Genomic DNA, 13,751 nt, shown 5'->3' on the forward strand with positions numbered 1-13,751 from the left:
CACACAGAAGCCCTTAAATGCTGCAAACGTGGTTGTGTGCATTTATATATCCCTGGATAGGTTCATGGACTGTCTCTGAGATAAATAGTAAAGGCTTACTGGCAAATAACAGATGAGCAGGAATGCTGATATCATACTCCGTGAAGTTGCACAGTAAGCCTCGGCACCCCAAACACAGGCTGGTTTGCTGCATGGGTCAGGGGACAGTGGAGCTGCCTTGTAGAAAAGGTGCTGAGAGCTACAGGCACTGGGGGTTTCCCTTCTCCACAGGAGGCGGAGCCAGGACCAGGATCCAGAACTTCATCCTTGGTCACTCTCTCCTGCTACCTGGTGGCCTCTTCTTTCCCCTTACATCCTTCTGTTCCTCTTTCCATTTATCTCTACCCCTCCATGTGTGCCAGCACATGTCCAGCCACGAACTTTGATGGATGCTTTTGTCCCCCCTTTGCTACTCTTAACACTTCCAAACCAGCCCACAGGTGAACCGTGACATACAAGTATACGATCTGTCAAAGGTAACAATACTTCACCTACTTACATAGTGAGATGAATCTTGGAGTAGAAATGGTTCCAGGGTAAATGCATAAGACCAGCCTTTGGGACATTGGTGGGTCTGATGCGGGTGGGCCCCTTTCTCTCCTGACCCAAGGAGGTTTTTGTCCTGACCCCTCCATCCCTCCGCATCCAGACCCCTCAGGAGTCTGACTTGCAGCGTGCAAACCAAAGGCCGTAGGAGTAAGAGAGTCAATGTTGATGGGATCCCAACACTCCTTTTGATGAGCCACAGCACTGATGGAGAGCAGGGCAGCTCCATGTAAACGTTCCTAGACCAGCACCAACACATCAACTGTATGAAATGGAGCCACCCTGCTGAATGGTGATGATAAACTTGGACAGCTAATGTCCTCTGAGTGCTTACTATGTGCCAAGGCTGAGCCAAGAGCTTTCCTTACATTGTCTTGTTTAATCCTGTCCACAGCCCTGGGAAGTAGATGCTGTTCTTATTCTTCCCATTTTACAAATGGATCACCCAAAGCTCAGAAGTCAGAATATTTATTCCCGTATTGCAGAGAGGCGGCTGCCCATGCATTCCCCACAGCGTCAATCTGCCCTTAATTGCATAGCTGGGAGTGATCAAACAAGTTCTATCACATACCATCACCACATCCCCTCCGGCTCTTGCGAGACTCCAAAGCACCTCCTGGTGATGGACCAAGAGCAGAGAGAGGAGGCCTCTGGTCCCACCTTCCCAGCCCCACTCTACTGAGAGCCTTGCCATCCACCTGGTGGGTTGGCCCCTCCAGGCCTTGATCCAGCCCTGACTCAGGCAGCACAGGAGGTCCCGTCTGGACTCGAGTTTGTGTCTGAACCTAGTGGGTACCCTGCGCACACACTCCCTCTGGCCCTTACTGCACTGTCTCGGTTTTCCAGTAGGGAAACACTAGGTTGAGGCTTAGATTTGGCCCATGGCTGGATTCTGACAATTTTGGAAATGCAAATTGAGCTGGTGGGTCTGGAAAATACCTCACCTGAGGAAGGAAGTAGCCAGGCCCAGAGAGCTGACCCAGCACCTGGGTGACTTATATGAGGTACTCACAGAGCTGGAGGAAAGGGAGAGCCATAAATACAAACAAACTGGGACTAGTTGACTGTCTAAAACAGGGTGCAGGCACTGCTCTGGCGGTTAGAGCAGCCGCCATACCTAGAGAGAGCAGACAAGGTCTAGCAAAGCAACAGAAGCCAACTTGTTTGAACATACTCTCAGATACAGACGTCTCTTCAGGGGCTGTGACGAGGCCTATGGACTCCACTAATGTGGCAGCTTCCTGGTCTGTGACCACCTCTCTCAGCAGCACGGCATCAGAGGAAGGACCCAGGCTCTGGGTTCTAATCCCACTCCTGCCACTTCCTTGAAGTATGATGTGGGGCCCATTAATTAAGAACTCTCAACCTGGGGTGGGAATGATGCTGCCCATTGCAGTGGTATGTCTGCAAATTCTTTGATTTTCCTTTCTTCAAGAGGTGAAGCCTAGTTCCCCTACCCTTGAGTGTGGGCCAAACTTAGCAATTCACTTTTAGAATAAAACAGAAGTGACCCTGTACAACCTTGGAGACCTGGTCCTAAAAGGCACTGTGGCTTCCTGCCTGTTCCCTCTCTTGCTCTTGGATCCCTCATTCTGGGGGAAGCCAGTTGCAATTTATGAAGAGAGGCCCACCTATGAAGAACTGAGAGGCCTCCAGTCAACAGTTATGTGATGGTGCCATCTTGGAAGTGGGTCTTCCAGCCCCAGTCAAGCCTTCAGATGATGGCAGTGCCAGCCAATATCTCGACTGCAACTCATGAGAGACCCTGAACAAGAACCACCTAGTGAAGCTGATTCTCAATTCCTGACCCATGGAAACTGGGAGATATAAATGTTCGTTGTTTATTTTAAAAAGTCAGTACATTTTGGTAGTAGAGGTGGGGTAATTTATTTTATGGCAATAGATAACTGATACACCCATCTCAAGGTATTTATCGAGATTCACTAGGATAACATACACAAAGGACCAGATGTCTGATGGATACTCTGTCTGATTAGCTCCTTTCTACTGTAAGGTTTCAGCAGGCCCCTCCCCAGGGGGGGATAAGGTTTGCACTGTGGGTTATGCCCCTGCTGGGCCTGCCCTTCCAGCCAGGTTCCTGGCTTCCTTTCCCTTTCCCCTGCATGGCTTGCCCGCCAGAGACACTGTCATACTGAGGGAGGCTGGTTCTCTCTTTTATACAAAGGATGAAAGAAATTGGTTGGCATACAGTTTAATCCAAATCCTGTGGCAATACTGTACACCAAGGTCTCTTCCCAGATTTATCTTCTGTACAACAACACAATTTGCATGCCCAAATTGAAAATCAGTTCACACCACTTCTTGCTTAAAACCCTCCAGTAGCTTCCCTTTAACCTCAGAGTAAAACTCCTAACCTGCTACCATGGCTACAAAACTTGTGATATGCTCCACCTCCATTGTATAACCATTTATTATGGTCCAGGTTCCCGTCTTCCGCATACCTCTCAAACATGCAAAACTTCTGCACTTTGTTTCTTCCATGTGAAACAGTCTCCTGCCAGACCCTCACAAGGCTGCCTCCTTCCTATTATTTTGAGATTTTGAGCTTGACTCAGTGTCACCTCCTCAGAGCTCAAGCCCCACCCCAGTTCCTCTCCACCATATTATTTTATCCTTTTTATCACCAGCTAAAATAACCCATTGGCTTATATATTTCCTGAAGCCTACATTGGAGTGGACACTCCTGCAGAGCAGAGCTATGCTGTGCTTACTTTGGGAGCTAGAATGGTGCCCAGAACCTAAGAGACACTTGGATGAATGTTTGTGGGCCACATGGCTTTTTGAAAATCAATCAAATTCCCTTTTGAAAGCTTTGGAGGCAGCTTTCTTCATGAGGAATGCTCTGGAAAATCCTTCCATAAAGGGAATAAATCACCTTCAAACTTTCTAACAGTGGGTCATATTTGCATCATAATCATTTTAATCCAGGAAGGGTCTTGATAGGGATTTTGAAACACTGGTATTATAAGGGGAGGAAATCTTCCTTTGATTTGGTTCCAGGAAACATATGTGAACTGGAACATGCTGATGATTTCCCCTTGGCTTGGTGTTCATGTGAGGTTTGCCAGGCCAGCTGTCCCTCTGCAGAGAACAGGAAGGATTCTGAGTATCTCAGGGCCCCACGTGCAAACCTCCCCACCCACCAGGAGGGCAGGATCTGAGCAAAGGTGACATGAAGAAGCCAGAATGTTCTGAGATTCTAGAGGGTGGAAGATGGAAAAGAGAAAGGAACAAGTGGGCCCAAGCATGGGACTGAGTGGGACCCACTCTGCCAGAGAGACAGACTACAGGGCCATCCCCCAGTTATAAGGGCCAGCAGATGAGGTGGCCATGGCTTCCAGGGCCAACTGGTAGACGACTCTGCTTGTTCCTGCTTCCAGTACCTGGGAGTTGTACTAACTAGTCTCCTTGCTTTTCTTGGTGCTTGAACACCAACAGAGTCATCTTCTATAAATAAGATCACATCATTCCTCTGCTGGAGGTGCTCCCCCTGTTTTCAAGATACAGACCCATCTCCACACTGATTCTCACCTCCTCCAGCCCAAGCCCCTGATGCTCACTGTATCACTCTCTTCCCAACCTTGGCCTTCTCTCAGTTCCCTCTGCTGCAGTGCTGTTTTCCACCATGCTGTCTCCTGAAGGAGACCATCCAGGCTCTCCTGGCCAGTCTAATCTGTCTCTTACTCCTCCCTGTCCTGTGTGGGAACAGCACTGCCACGCTCTCGGCTCTGAAGTGTGTTCTTGATTACTGCCTGCTGCCCTGGCTGCAGTGGACTCCCTGGAGAGCAGGAACGTTGTCTGTCCTACCCACCACTGCACCCAAAGGGGATGCCCAGGGGAGTCCCTGACACTCAGCAGACCCACAGAACATACTTAGTGAATAGGAAGCTCTCAGGGTCAGGGTCAATGAGGCATCATAGGAAATGTGATGAAAATGACAATCGGGGCTGGAGACCTAGCTGAAGAAAGTTCATGCAAGTCTTGGGTTGTGTCTCTATCAATTTCTTGTTTAATATCTGCTGAATAGATGAGCAAATGAATGAGTGGACTGAAAATGCACACCCTCTTATGGATCCCATGAGCCCCTTCCTTGGCTCTGAATTCAGGTAGAGGGTACCACTTGTGTGGTCAGGAAAATGTGGGTTCTGTGAGGATGCTGAGATCTTAGGGGTCCCCTCACCCCAAAGTGAGCCCACATAGGCTGGCTGTGAGGGACACAACATCCTGCCAGAGAATCTGAGGGCAAAGTTGCAATCCCCAAGGGCTGGAACTTTGAAGTCTGGGCTGAGCACAGTGGAGGATTGCCTTAGATGCACACTGCTGCGCTGATGGGATCTTTTCAGCACAGACATCACCTTTGAGCCCGTCTCATGGCACATGGGCGAGATCCCTGTCTTTGAAACATTGTTGGCATTGCCATGGACCAAAGAACTATCACTATTAAATTTCACTCTCCATTCTGTCTGACAATCCTACTGGCATTTTTTTTCCCCTCTGGAAATATTTTATTCTGCCCTGACTGGCTGGAAAGGTGGTAACACAAACAAAAAGAGTGGTAAAAAAGGATTTAATTAAAGGGCATGGGCCAAAGCAAAAAGCTGTGACATTTCATCCTTTTCTTAGCACCACACTAAGGGTAGTAGATGGGAGAGACCAGAGAACTTCCCTTACTCAGTTCTTTGGTGGCCTCAACTGGGAAGGTTTCGGCCAGATATTTCCCAGGATAGGAGCTGAAGGTAAGTCCACTGGGGGTGCAATGCACATGCTGTACCTTTCCCTCCCCTGAGCTGTGGGCAACTGGATGACCCTCACCTACTTGTGATGGGTCCCTTGCCCTGCACAGCCCTGGGCAGAGCCACTGGGTCCACATGCTGTCGATCAGCAACAGGAAGTCAACTTGCTGGCCGACCCCCTGCATACATGGGGGGAGCAGCGCAAGGGTCCAGACCATAGAGAGGGCAGGGAGGAAGCCGGCTCACAGAACTAGGAAAACCTGTTCTGGTGTAGGAGGCGCTGTGCACACAGCAAGCCCTGATCAAGGAGCTGAGCCAGCAGGAGACATTAGGGGAGGACCTAGGGGATGGTCTTTGCAAACCTTGAATGGATCCCTGGCAGGGAGATTTTTAAAAACTTGTATATAAATTGGGTAAGATGCATTGTTTAATCAGGAAAGGGGGGAAGAGATGAGGCAAGCAACTCTAAGACTTAAAGAACACCTGTGAATTCTGACCCTTAGTGGAAAAGCTGAAATAGAGGGAAAATCCTAATAAAGATGGAATTAAGCGTTTGCCAGTCTCACTGACAAAGATTTGGAAACGGCTTTCTTTCTGCAGAATGAGCTCAATGGGTTCACCTCCATCCAGAGGATGAAGGTGAGGCAAGGAAGCTGAAAACAGAATCGGAAGTGAAAATGAAAGACAGCATTGCTCTTCCGGGCAGGTCAAGATATGGTGGCATTATTCATCACCATCGGGGGAGCTGTGAACCAAAGCCACTGATACACCACTTCATGCCCACTAGGACGGCTATAATAAAAAACGCTGGTAATAGCAAGCGTTGGCGAGAATATGGAGGAACTGGAACCCTCACACACTGCTGGTGGGAATATAAAGTGGTGCAGCTGCTGTGAAAAACAATGCGGCAGTTTCTCAAGAGGTTAAACATAGAGTTACCATACGATCCAGCAATTCCACTTCTGGGTAAAGAGAAATAAAACCTTGCATCCACACAAAAACTTGTCCATGAATGTTCATAGCAGCATTTTTTATAATAGCCCAAAGTAGAAACAACTCAAATGTCCATAGACTGGTGAATGGATAACAAGCTGTGGTCTATCCATACAAGGGAATATTAATCAGTCATGAAAGGAATGAAGTGCTGACACAGGCTACAACGGATGAACCTTGGAAACATGATGCCCAGTGAAAGAAGCCAGACATAAAAGGCCACATGCTGAATGATTCCATTGATGTGAGATGTCCAGAACTGGCAAATCCATAGAGACAGAAAGTAGATTAGTGGTTGTCTAGAGTTGGGATTGCAAAAATGGGAGGATTAGGGAAATGATGATTAAGGCGTGTGATGTTTCTTTTTGGGGTGATGAAATGTACCAAAGTTGATTGTCATGACAGACGCACAACTTTGTGAAGATACTAAAAAAGTCACTGAACTGTATGCTATAAATGAGAGTGAACTGTATGGTATGGGAAGGATATTTCAATAAAGCCATTTAAAGGAAAAGGATTTTGGTGGGTCGGTGAGTCTCTTCTCAGCCTGAGGTGGGGGGGCGCTTGTAATCTTGACAGCCACTACTGGGTCTGTGAAACGACCACCTGAGCCAGACAGGGCAAACAATAAAGAACTGCCTTATTATAATAAATGTATAAGATAAGGGGTAGATTCCACCCTGAGACACTCATAGAATGTAAGGATTAGAAAAGAAAATGGCATTCTGAAAATTCAGAATCAACACAGAATCAACACAGAATGAATGAGTGCAGCGATCTACAGCCATGAAAGAGAGCGCTGGCTTGTTCTGAAATCTCTGTCTGGTGGACTGCACCTTCCCTGCAGCCCTGTAGGTTTCTGTGTTCCCTGCATTACAGCATCAATATGTGTCCTGGTCTCTGGCTCATGGATACACTAAATACAAGATGTCTTCCCCAGGAGGCTCTGAGCTCCTTTAAGATTGAGATCTCTTGTTTACTTCTCTTTGAATACTTAATATCTCTAAAATAGTAACTTACATAGAGCAGGCACACACACAAAAATATTTGCTTTAAAAAAAAAAGTGAAGTGGGTACTTCTATTTCTAGTAACGATGGTATAGGTAATTGGTACCAACCACGACACTGGAAACAAAACATTAAAAATAGAAAAGAGCGAGCAAGATCATGAGAACTACTGGGCCAAAATCTAGGCAGGGCAGAGATTTCCAGAGGTGAGTTCCACATTATGGATGCTCTCTGTCCAACAGCATCAGGACTGTTTGATGACCTGAAAAGACAGCCAAAAAGCTGAGCTTCATGTTTTCAAGCTTCATGGGGCTATGAGAAAAAAGTTGCTGCATTACTGTAGCCCAGCTGCAAGTGATCAAGTAGTCCAGAAAATACCCAGTCCTGAAATAGGATTAAGGAGGTTCCCACATTGCTAATGTCCCCAGACTCTTGGCCAAAGAAAATGAAATCCTCTTTGGAGTAAGATAGCATTATACCAGGCCCCAGATTATCCTACAAAAAAGAAAAAAAAAATACAATGTCCAGCTCAGAGATAGTTAGGCTCACGTGGTGACTTGACAGAACAAGAACCAACAGGAACAACAGACCACAGAAATAGCTCTACAGGGCTCCCAGGTATTAGAATCAGACACAGACTATAAAACAATTCTGCTTGCTATATGCAAGAAGATAAAAACCGAGCTTGAAAATTTTGGCAAGAAAGTGGAAACTATATTTTGAAAAGTTTGGGAAGAGAATCTATAGGAATTTTAGAACTAAAAGACTATATCATGATCAAAATTAAAAATTCAGTGGAGAGTGTGAAATGATCAGAGAAGAATCTCTCTTTAGTTCTTGGAAAAAGGTGAAGAAAAAGAAACTTCTTTAAAAATGGCAATAGTATCAGAATTCCTCAAGCAGACCTGGTTTATAGAAAATGAAGAACAGGAATACATTAAAACTGTGAAAGGGTCCAAAGGTGATCCTGGGTCAGCAATGAGCCCCTATCCCAGCTTCCATCCATCCTCAGATGTTGTATAAATAACAGTTGAAGGTGTGGATGAAACAACTATAATTGACATTCTAACTAAGAGAAACTGCGCAGCGTCAACAGATGAAAGCAGCATATCTTCAGGATAAAGGAAAGCCCCTGATGAAGCTCTGAAGAAAGCTCTTACAGGTCACCTCAAGGAAAACTGCTTTGTCTCTATTAAGAACTCCAGCCCAATTGGATGCTGATGAAGTCCATGTTGCCATCAAGGGCCTTGGAACCGATAAAGGCACTCTGAATGAAATTTTGGCATCAAGAACTAATAGAGAAAATAACAGAGTCTATAGAGAAGAACGGAACAGAGATCTGGCTAAAGACATCACCTCAGACACATCTGGGGATTATCAGGAGGCTTTGCTTTCTCTTGCTAAGGGTGACTGATCTGAGGACCTGGGCGTATATGACTTGGCTGTCTCGGATGCCAGGACATTATATGAAGCAGGAGAAGGGAGCAAAGGGACAGATGTGAATGTGTTCAGTACCATTCCTACCACCAGAAACGCTCTGCAGATGTACTGCAGAAGTACATCAAGTATAATCAGCATGACATGAACAAAGTTCTGGAATGAGAGATAACATCAAGAAATGCCTCACAACGATCATGAAGTGTGCCGCAAACAAATCAATGTTCTTTGCTGATAAGTTTCAACAGGCCATGAAGGGTGCTGGAACACATCATAAGACATGGATCAGAATTATGGTTTCCTGTCCTGAAATTGACATGAATGATATCAAAGCATGCTATCAGAAATTGTATGGTGTCTCTCTCTCTGCCAAGCCATCCTAGATGAAACTGAAGGAGATTATGAAAAAATTCTAGTGGCTCTCTGTGGAGGACAGTAAACATTCCTTTGATGATCTCAAGCTTTTTTCTCAGGAGATTTTAAAATCATATCTTTTCATTCTATATTATAGACTTGAATAGGAAACTTTCTTCAGCAGGATTAGTCTAGCTAACCGCTTTCTGAAAACTATAGCCTATAAATCATTTTTATATCACAACTCTGTATAATAGAGATAAACTTTTAAATAATATATTTACCCCAATTATTGAACCCCATAAACAGGTTGTTCTAGTAATATTACGCAAAAAAGATGTTTATGTAACAGAAAATAAAATGATTTTCTAGGACAAAAAAATCCCCCAACCCCCAAAACAAACAAAGCTCAATGGAATGGTCTAACAGGAAATTAAACACAGCTAAAGAGAGAATTAATAAAATGGAAGTTCTGTGTTCTGTGCATGGTATAACAATTTGTGAGGGATGTGTCATTTCCCTCCCAAAAGTAAACTTCTTTTGATGTTTTACCTCACTTTGTTCAATTGTAAACACCTTGTTCTTACAAAAGGTCATAAACATGTTTATGTGAAACTTGTTTTTGAACATGATATTCTTGAGAAAACTCTTTCTAAAAAGGAATTAATGTAAAAAAGTGGCTTGCATTTGTAATAAAGCCTAAGGAAACAAAACAGTTTAATACTCCTGGTTAATATAACCTCTAAGGTCCTAGTAGAAATTTTAGCATAAATTCTCAGCCCACTCTAATGCCACTGGGCACTGAACAACGATCTTCCCACATCTCTCTGGAGAACATTTAACTGGGTATTTTGCAGGCCACAACACAGAGACTGTGAGGATACTCCACCCTCATGGCTAGCAAAGGCCACTGATGCACCCATTGAGTCAGCAGTGGCTGAAAAAGATTGAGTGATTCTGATAAGGTCATATGTACCTGCCTGTTACCCCATTTCCCCCTCCCCACTGACTTGCTCCCTTCTTAGGTGAAGGTGTGTGAGTGTGAGTGTGTGCGTGTGTGTGTGAGATCAGTAACTTCCCTCAGTATTGTGTAACCTTTGACATACACAGCTTAAGTTTTTATGGTAAACCCCGAGTTAATACTCACAATAAAACAATCTAGAGTGAAATATGAAGAGACAAAAGAACAGAAAATATAATAGAATAGCTAAAATAAATTATTTGCAAAGAATGTCTAACAGGTTGAATGTGAGTTTCAGGAAGAGAGGAGAGAAAAAATAAGGCAGAAGCGATGTTTAAATAAACAAGCTGAGAATTTTGCAAAACTGATGAACACATCAATCTACAAATTCAATGAGTCAAATAAATCTCAAGCAGGATAAATAGAAATCCATACCTACTACAGAAATGCCCCAAACAATGAATTTAAAAAGTAGCCAAAGAAAAACAACAGGCGACTTTCAAAAGTTGTGTTTACTTTTCAGCTGAAACAATGGAAGCCAGAAGTACTAGAATTATATCTTTGATGTGTTGGAAGGAAAACTAAACAACACAACAATAGTAAACCTGCCAAACTAGACTTCTACTCAGGGAAAAAAATCCTGCATTAAAGGGTATTCTAGGGTGTTCTTCAGGCAGGAAAAAAAATTGTCTCAGAAAGGAGATTGGGGATAGAAGAGGAATGAAATGTCAAACGCAAGGGTAAATGCAAATGAACATTGACTTTATAAAATAATGTCTTGTTGGGTTTGTGATATATAGAAAAATAAAATTCAAAACAACAAAAGAGAAATGTAAATATCCTAAATTCCTTGATTTTTCTAGGAGAGGAGTAAAGGTAATAATCCCTATTTGATGGTGATAGGTCAAGGTTGCATATTATAATTTCTAGACTATAATCATTAAAGACAATGGTAAAAGCCTGAATAACTATCAAACTAACAGATGAACAAAATGAAATATAAAAAACTCAATCAAATTAAACCAACGCAATAAAAAGATAAAGGAACAAAGAACAGATGTGGTGAACAGAAAGCCCATCATGGTAAGACAGTAAGATCAATAATTATATAAAATATAAGAAGGTCAACTGCTCCAGCTAAAAGACAAAAATTTGATAGATAGATACAAAATCTGATATATGCTAAAGACAAGAGACATGTCTAAAACATAGGGATAAAAAAGACTGAAAGGAAAATTATGAAAAATTATATACCATTGAAATACTATTAGGACAACTGGTGTAGCAATCCTAAAAAAATACCCAGAAAACAAAAACAAAAACAAACAAACAAAAAAACAAAACATTAAAATAAAAAGCATCACTAGAATAAAGAGGGTCATTTTCAATAATAAAAGATTATTCTGGGGTGGCCGGTTAGCTCAGTTGCTTAGAGCATGGTGCTGATAACACCAAGGTTGCCGGTTCAATCCACACATGGGACCCTGTGAGCTGCGCCAAAAAAAAAAGAGAGAGAGAAAAAAAAAAAGATTATTCTAAATCTGTATAAACCTAATAAGAGATATATAGAGCATATGTAGAGAGAATTATATGGAAAAACAGACAAATCCATATTCATAGTGGGATATTATGATGTACTTTTTTCAGTAATTAATGGAACAAGTAGATAAGAAATCAATAACACTGTAGAAGATTGGAAACAATGTAATTAACAAACATTAATTTATGGATATATATAGAATGGAGCACCCAACAGCTGCAGAATACATTATTTTCAAGAATATACAATCCATTTTAAAATTTGAGTATATGCTGGGCCAAATACAAGTTCCAACAAATTTCAAAGGATTGATATAAAACAGATAATGTTCTCTAACTACATTGTAAATAGGCTAAGAATCAATAACAAAAATATAATTGGAAATATCTCTGTATTTTGAAAACTACACTTTTGAGTAATATGTTCCAAAATGCCCTTTTAACTAATGCATTGTCTCAGAAGAAATAAAAATGGAAAATAGAAATTATTTTGAACTAAATCATATATAATGAAAAATACAGCACAAAATTTATGGAATACAGCTAAAGCAGCATTTGAAGGGAAATTTATAGTTTTAATTGCATATTTTAGGGAAGAAAAAAATCTGAAATAAATGAGCTAGGCATTCATTTTAAGAAGTTAGGAAAAGGGGGCTGGCCCGGTGGCTCAAGCAGTTGGCGCTCCATGCTCCTAACTCCAAAGGCTGCTGGTTCGATTCCCACATGGGCCAGTGGGCTCTCAACCACAGGTTGACGGTTCAAAGTCCCGCAAGGGATGGTGGGCTGTGCCCCCTGCAACTAGCAACGGCAACTGGACCTGGAGCTGAGCTGTGCCCTCCACAACTAAGGCTGAAAGGACAACAACTTGAAGCTGAACAGCACCCTCCACAACTAAGATTGAAAGGACAACAACTTGACTTGGGAAAAAGTCCTGGAAGTACACACTGTTCCCCAATAAAGTCCTGTTCCCCTTCCCCAATAAAATCTTAAAAAAAAAAAAAAGTTAGAAAAAGAACAGAAAATAAACCCAACAAAAGTAAATGTGGGGAAATAATTTAAAAGTATAAATAAATGTAAAAGAAAACACACAACTGAGAGAATCAACAAAGCCATACCTGAAAAGACTAACAAAATTAATAACCCTCCAGTGAGAATGACTAAAAGAAAAGACAAGGCATGAATAGCAAGTATAAGAAATGAAAAAAGACTTCCCCACAAAAATAAGAGGATATTAACAACTTTATGCAAATAAACTTGAAAATTTAGGTGAAATGGAAAGATCCGGAGATAAATACAAGCTAACCAACAGAAAACAAAACAGAAAATATTAGTCCTCTAACTATTAAAGAAATTCAATCTATTTAAAAACATCTGATGATGAAAATTCAGGACACAGATGGCTTCACTGGGAAATCCTACCAAACAGTGAAGAAGGAAAAAAATGTTTACTTACATATCTCTTCCAGAAAGTAGAAAAAGATTCACAAACAAATTTTGTGAAGCTAGTATAACTTTTACACTAACACCCAACAAGAATAGTACTAGAAAGAGAAGACACAGGCCAATATCATTCATAAATATAGGTGCAAAACTCTTAAACAAAATTTAAAAAGCCGAATCAAGCAATATACAAAAGGATAACACACAATGACCAAATTGGATTTATCCTAGGAATGCACATTGATTTAACATTAGGAACTCAATTAATAGAATTCACCAAATTAATACATTAAAATAGAAAATTCATGATCATGTCAAGTTTGGCAGGAAAAGTGTTTGATAAAACTCGATATCCATATACAATAAAAACTCATAGGAAAGAATGAAACTTCCTGAATTGAGTAAAGGACGTCAATAGAAAACCTACAGCAAACATTATACTTGGTAAAAGTTGAAAGCTTTCAGCTTGAGATTGTGGATGAGATAAGGAAGTTCACTACTATTATTTCTATTCAGCATTGTACTGGAGGCTTTAGCCAGTACAGTAGGTAAGAAAAAGATATAAAAGGTATAAGAGTTGGAAAGGGGGGGAAAAACCTAAGGCAGCCATTATTCTCAGATAAGACAATCCAAAAGACTACTGATAAATATTAGAACTAATAAGAGATTTTAGCAAGGTT

The 13,751-nt window shown here is 42.0% G+C and overlaps 1 pseudogene; it reads left to right on the plus strand.

Annotated features, from left to right (window-relative positions):
- Nucleotides 1-8,213: 8,213 nt before the first annotated feature.
- Nucleotides 8,214-9,216, plus strand: LOC117019347 (annexin A1-like; annotated as a pseudogene).
- Nucleotides 9,217-13,751: the final 4,535 nt, after the last annotated feature.

The sequence above is a fragment of the Rhinolophus ferrumequinum genome (genome assembly GCF_004115265.2).
Source record: "Rhinolophus ferrumequinum isolate MPI-CBG mRhiFer1 chromosome 15 unlocalized genomic scaffold, mRhiFer1_v1.p scaffold_54_arrow_ctg1_1, whole genome shotgun sequence".
Taxonomy (NCBI): Eukaryota; Metazoa; Chordata; class Mammalia; order Chiroptera; family Rhinolophidae; genus Rhinolophus; species Rhinolophus ferrumequinum.